Genomic DNA, 7,420 nt, shown 5'->3' on the forward strand with positions numbered 1-7,420 from the left:
AAACTCGTCCCTTAGAGTTACGATTAAGATGAAGCTCGTTTCAGCTTAATCACTCAATGAATCAAGATTGGCGTCTAGCAACTACGCGTCATGATTCCCTAGATACAAATGAAGTGCCTGCAAGAACCTTTCGATATAGTTAACGTACAGTACGATCCCTTCGATTCATATGTCCTGATTGAACTAGAGGCATTGGTTCATCGAGACCTCCTTAGTAGTTCAATAATTGGGTGGTCGTTCCAAGTGTTGTAATCGTTACGTGCATGACTTAGAGAATCAAATTCTCTAATCATCACTTACTCAGCTATGGCCAGAGACTTAGAGATTACAAACTATGAGAACACACAGGACATTGAAGACTATTCAAGCGATCGAATCCCCGACTACAATGCACAGACCTCCCACCTGATTTCGGACTGCAGAAACACTGGCCCTTGGGGTGGTCCTCGGTGGAACTCAGGGACAGGTCATGATACAGCTAGTCCTCTAGTGAAGTCACGGTGATGTCTAGGTCATAAGGACTAATTGTGTACAACTATACCATAGATATCTCTACTCGATTATTGAGAACCACTTAGAGATTTCTAGGGTGAGGGAGTTCAGTGAACGCGTCAACTTACGAGCACCCACTTATGCATGCCGATATCACAATACCGTTTATTGATGAGATGCAGTACACATACACTAAGTGCTAGTCTCTTAATGGGAAAGGCCGATATCCTCATTGGTGGCGTAACCCTTCGACTAGGAACACGTTTAACAGTTATAAAACTAAAGTAAATATCTCGATCCTAAAGATCAATATTACTAGTACTTGTAATAACTGTAAGGACTATATCTATGTTTGACACAAAGGGACAAAGATATAGAATGGCAAGGTGTTTTTATCATAAATACGAAAAATGATTATTTATTACAAGAATAAAATGAAAGACCACAGCCACAAGTTGGCTTGTTGGTTACCTACTGTAACAATCTCCCACTTGAACTAAAGCCAACTACCCATAAATCGTAATCCCATCGACTCTCGATGTTTCTCGTGGACCGACCTTGGTGAAGGCTTCGTGAAGGGGTCTGCAACGTTCTCTTCCGAGGTGACTCGTTCTACTTTAACTTCACCTCCATCTATGATCTTTCGGATCACATGATACTTCCTCAGAATATGCTTGGAATTTTGATGAGATCTTGGCTCCTTAGCTTGCGCCACGGCTCCGGTGTTATCACAGTATAACGGTACTGGATCATTAGCATTAGGAATGACACCCAACTCTTGGATGAATTTCCTTATCCAAGTCCCTTCTTTTGCAGCTTCAGACGATGCAATGTATTCAGCTTCGGTAGTGGAATCGGCCGTCGTGCTTTGCTTGGAACTCTTCCAACACACGGCACCACCATTAAGCGTGAATATAAATCTCGAGTTCGACTTTGAGTCATCCACATCCGATTAAAAACTAGAGTCCGTAAAGCCCTCTATTTTCAACTCGGCACCCCCATAGACCAAAAATATTTCCTTTGTCCTTCGTAAGTACATGAGGATATGTTTTTCTTTATAGCTTGAAATAATTCTTAATAAATTAAGAATCATGGATTTATTATTGTTTTGTTGTTATCTTATCAGAATTATTGGACATGTCGATTGGATTCCTACAACAATGTTCTCTAAAGGTATATGGAAACGCATATTGTCCTAAGAGGAACATTCGACCTAAATTATAATTAATTACAATAATTAATTATGAGGATTTGTTTCAAAATAGTTAAAGGACATTCATCAACATAAATCAATCAAATAAAACTTAAGGTACAATTAATTAAGTGGAAGTATAATGACTATTATACATATTTTCTATTAATGAAATTGATCTAACGTTTACATTAATTAATTAATCAAACACTCATTTCTTGAACATTATTGATCAATAGATCGAATATTTGGATTGGGCTTTAATTGATAAATAATTTCAGAAAATTAAAAATCAATTTTGATTTCATTTTAATTTCTGGAAAAAGAATTATTTATTTACTTATTTATTTCCGTCTGTCTAAACCAGTTAGACCCGGTTGGACCGGTCTGACTGAGATGTCCGGCCCGGATAGTTTTTAGAAATTCATTTTGGAATTTAAAACTTAAATCCAATTTTAATTTGAAATTCAATTTTCAATTCCAATTTAAAATCAATCAAAATCCAATTTTAAAACCAAAATCCAATTTTCTAATTCCAATTTAAAAATTGATCAAATCTAATTTTAAAATAAATCCAATTTTCTAATTACAATTTTAAAATCGATCAAATCTAATTTGAAAATTAAATCCAATTTCTAATTCCGATTTTAAAATCGACCAAATCCAATTTTAAAATTCAACTCAATTTTCTAATTCTAATTTTAAAATCGATCAAATCCATTTTTAAAATCAAATTAAAAGTAAACCAAATTTCACCAATTCAATAAACTATTCACATGCAATCAAAAGTAATAAACACGTAGGCAATTAATTGCGCAACCGTAGCTCTGATACCACTGTTGGGGATCATGCACATGTACGCAACGGAAAACAAAGTTTTTTATTTCATTTATATAAACTAATTGATATAAACAAACATGTGGACAATAATTACAATTAATTGCGTACCTTTTCTCTTCCAATCACCGACAAACATGCTCGCATGTATAATTAATTTAAATAACATAAATTAAATCATCATAGCATGCTCGCGAAATTAAATCAAATAATAAACAAGCTCAACGAACAATTCAGATAAACACATAATCGAACATATAGATTCATGTGATTCAATAATCAATTAAGATACACTATTCTCAATTAATATAACTTATTTAATATATATTAATTAGGGAAAACGATACTTTACCCTTGAAGCGTGAATCAAACAAAGACTCGAGAAGATGGCAAGTTGCTCTTCCCACTCCAACTGATCCAACCTCTTTTCTGATCTAAAATTACAGGACTGATGCGACTTCAATAGCTCCATGGTTATTGATTGGACGCACCATTCCTTTTGGCAGATTGTAGATCAACAAGTTTTGAAGCTTGTTTCAACATTTCACGTATATCCGATTACCGGTTGATTTATGGAAAATATTCTGCCAGTACTGCGCATAAAATCCGAGAGCAGTTTTTCAGAATTGCCTTCCCGCATCACTGGCTTGTGGCATCGCGTGAGGGCGTGTGGAAACGTTCCAGGTGGCGACGTTGGCGGCTTAATAATCTTCCTTCTCTTAGGTTTCACGTCGTATATTCAATCCACTATCAACGCAACACTAGTTACGTGATAGGGTAAGTACAACAAACAAGAACGAAGGGAAAAAAAACATGCCCATGCGGCGGCGGCTAGCGGCGGGGCGGCGGCGGGTGGCGGAGGTAGGGTTTCGGCTGCAAGGTGGACGGCTGATGGAGAGAGAGGATCTAGAGTTTCAAGCTTGTGTTGTGTTGTTTTTGTGTTGTGTGTCTTTTACAAGACATATAAATCCGATTTATATGATCCTTGTGAAATGCCAAAAGAATTAATATTACTGCGAGTGATAGTAAAGTTACTATAACAACAGTAATAATACCGTCAACCACAATATAATACAATAATAGAAAGTAATATTACTACGTTACTCCATGAATAACTCAAACAAACAAAAAAATCCAAACAAAATAATAAGATTGATGTGGTTGACAGCAATCTATAACAATAGTAATATTACTGTCAACAACAGTAATATTATGGTGTTCCAAGAAGTGCTAATTTTGCGGCCCATCATCTCGCTACATGGGCTTTTTCACGTGCATAGATTGGTTTTATTGATGTCAATTCTATCCCTTTAGGCCCCGTTGGGTTGACAATATAAGATTAGCCAAGATAAGATTAAATAATCTAATGAGACCCAATTATTTTATTGGAGCTTGAAACGTCCTACAAAAAAAAACTCATTAGAAGACAAGATAAGCCAAGACAAGGCAAAATAAGCCATGATTATATAATTTTGGTGGGTCGACCTGGCAATTTATTGAGGATACCAAACATCAAATTAAGTCCAACTTTTTAATTAATCATGGCTTATCTTGGCAACCAAACAGGGCCTTAGTGTGTTAATGTGACGGGTTACTTATTGAAGACTCTTTTCATTCGTATAATTAATTTTAAATTTCAATTATAAAAAAAATATAGCAATTTAAATGACAATAAAAAGGGGGGTTTTGTGACCTGTCCCTGAGTTCCACAGAGGACGGACTCAAGGGCCATTGTTTGTGCAGTCCGAAATCTAGTGGGAGGTATGTGCATTGTAGTCGGGGATTCGATCTCTAGAATAGTCTTGGATATCATGTGTGTTCTCATATTTTGTAATCTCTAAGTCTCTAGCCAGAGCTGACTAAGTGATGATTAGGGAATTCGATTCTCTATGTCATGCACGTACCGATTACAACACATAGAATGATCGCACAGGTATTGAACTACTAAGGAGGTCTCGATGAACCAATGCCTCTAGTTCCATCGGGACATATGAATCGAAGGGATCGTACTGTACGTTAACTATATCAAAAGGTTCTTGCAGGCACTTCATTTGTATCTAGGGAATCATGACGCGTAGTTGCTAGACGCAAATCTTGATTCATTGGGTGATTAAGTTGAAACGAGCTTCATCTTAATCGAAACTCTAGGGATGAGTTTAAACCACAAAGTGACGAGTTTACACCACAAATCTTGACCCACGGCTAGCTTACACCTGAACCATCGAAGGTCACACTGCTCGTGCACTTGAGATCTTTGAATAAACGGTCAAAGATAAAAATGTTTAATCTTTGCATGATTGGAAGTCAATGTGATTGAGTCCAACATTCGTACTTGGAATTATGAAAGAGAATAAGAAAAGGAAAAAAATAGGCGAACATCTTAGTGAACTTTCTAAATTGGGAAGTTTTCAAATTTAGAAGGTCCACTGAATTGGGGTTTCCACTTTTGGAAATTGGAAATCGAGAATTGGAACTCGTAATGACGAGAATGTTTCAATGATTACAAAAATGTAATCGTTATAATTTTCCGATCATTGAGTTGTGAGAAACGAGCGAATACAGACTAACGAACTTAAGTTGTTGGGCCCGGTCCAACTTAAGCCCGTTACGGCTTTTATACAAGACACTATAAATACAAGATTTATAGGTCTTCCACAAAAGACAACACACAATAACAAACCCTAGCCGCTCTCTCTCGCAATCCTCGGCCACTCTCCACCTCCGCCGTCGCCGCCGTCGCCACCATCGGAATCGACCTCACGTGTAACAGCCCGCGTTCTCGATAGCCTTGTTATCTATTTTTCCTTACGCCACATTTGCTTGGAATTTGTGAATTATGTTCAAATTTAATTAGTTGGTTTTCAATTTGTTTTATTTGCTATTTATGTGAAATTATGTGAACTAATGTGCATTATATGTCTATATGAACAATTTTTATTTTATTCTCTATTTGCGCAACTAAAATGTATTTCATGTGTTTAATATAATTGAATAAGTGAAATTATGTGATCTACGTGGATTTAGTTTTAGTAACATAAGAGTTTATTTTCTCACACTAGAAAGTTTATATGCTTAATTGATAGTCATTTCTTCTCTTTAAATTGGCTATGATTGTATGTGTTGCATGCATACACTTATTCCATGTGCATTTGTACTTGGCTTTTTATTTAGCATTTTATTTTAAGATAACTTAAATGAAATTGCTAAGAAGTCCCTCTAGATTATTTCAAGTTTCTCCTAATTGCAAAAGGACCCCTCTTCATACTTACTCATTAAGAATACAAGCCTATCCAATTGTATAAATACAACCCAAGCTTCAAGTGTTTTCTCATCCTCTCATATTTTCTTCTACTCATCCTAAAGTTGAAGATCAAAATCTCTTCCTCTTCTTCCTTAGTTTAGAAATTTGTAGTGTGGTAAAGTTCAAGAACTCTTTTCATTTCAATAAAAGAGGTTCTTCAAAAAGAAGTGTAAGAAAACTCTTGTTCTTTCTTTCTTTCTTCAATTTTCGAAAATCCTCTAAGGGCTTTCTCTAATTTTTGAATTTCTTGAAGGATTCTCTAGTGGGTTGCAAATATCCACAAAGTTGTTCAAGTTTTGAAAAGATCCTAAGGTAAGAATCATGAAATTCTTGCTACATCAAGCTAACATCAATAGTATTTCCTTCTCTTCTCTTTTGAAAACCTCCCCTTCTTGATTGTTTGACGAAACCGAAAGTTTTATGAAAGAAAGTGCTCATAGTATGTTATATTATACGTTTAATCTCCTGCATGTTAAGATCCATGCTTGAATCCTTGATCTTTGACAAGAAAAAATGATGATGATCTTTTCATATTTTTAATTTCATGTTTAAAGCTTGGCATGTGAGAATCCAGCTCTTGATTCTTTATTCTTGAAAGAAAACAGAAGATTGGTGAGAAACCCGAAATATAATGATGATATGCTATGAACTTTATTATCCTTATGTTTTTAATAATTTTATGTTAATATTATTGACTTACTAGTTGTGATCTTATATGTTTAAGTGTTGGATTTGAGGCATATAAGTTGATTGAGTCTAGAATCTTGAAATAGATGGTTATGTGTAAAATTTACAGATTCATAGGTACGGACTTTAACCCATGTTTCACCCACGATGTTCTTTATGAAATCTACAAAATTTTATATTTCAATCTTGTATGGTCGTATTGATATATGAATTGTAATTTTTGTTGTCGAAATAAATAAGTTATGATTTATTTACCGAAACTGTACAAAACCAGAGTCAGTTTAGAATAAGTAATTAAATGTAATGTTTTCCTCTTTCAAATTTGGTTATTCTACTTGGATCATAACTCCAACTTAGAGAACTCATTTGAGATAATATTTGGCAGTGTTTGATATAGTAGATATTTTATAAGAAATGTTTGAAGTCTCCTCCCTTGTTCTGAGTTTTAAACTGCACTACTGTACCAATTTTCTTATTATCCTTATTTTCTTAGGATTTTCTAAAACTATTTTTAAAGGGTATATAAGACTCCTAATAGTATATGGAGTTAAAAGTTCAAAAGGTTTGGATGAATTTGTAAAGCAAAATGAATTTTTAAAGTCACTCCCTGTGTCAAGATTTCAAAAGTGTACCCCCTTAGAAAAATATTTATATCTTTTATTCGGATAATAATTTTTATAAAACAATTCTCAGTGGTTTTAAAGACATATAAAGGAGTATGTTGTAAACATTTCAAAGGCTTTTGATTTGTGGTTCAAGAAAAATGATTTTTCAATAATGGGATACCAAAACTGTTTGAAGAAAGAATTATAGTCTACTAGCCTAGAATGGTGTTAAGAAGCAAGTACAAGATTTAGAAAAATGATTAATTGATTTCTATGATAAATTAGAACACTTGATTTTTTTCGTAT

Source organism: Erythranthe guttata, chromosome 14 (assembly GCF_056151865.1).
Source record: "Erythranthe guttata isolate IM_541 chromosome 14, IM_541, whole genome shotgun sequence".
Classification (NCBI taxonomy): Eukaryota; Viridiplantae; Streptophyta; class Magnoliopsida; order Lamiales; family Phrymaceae; genus Erythranthe; species Erythranthe guttata.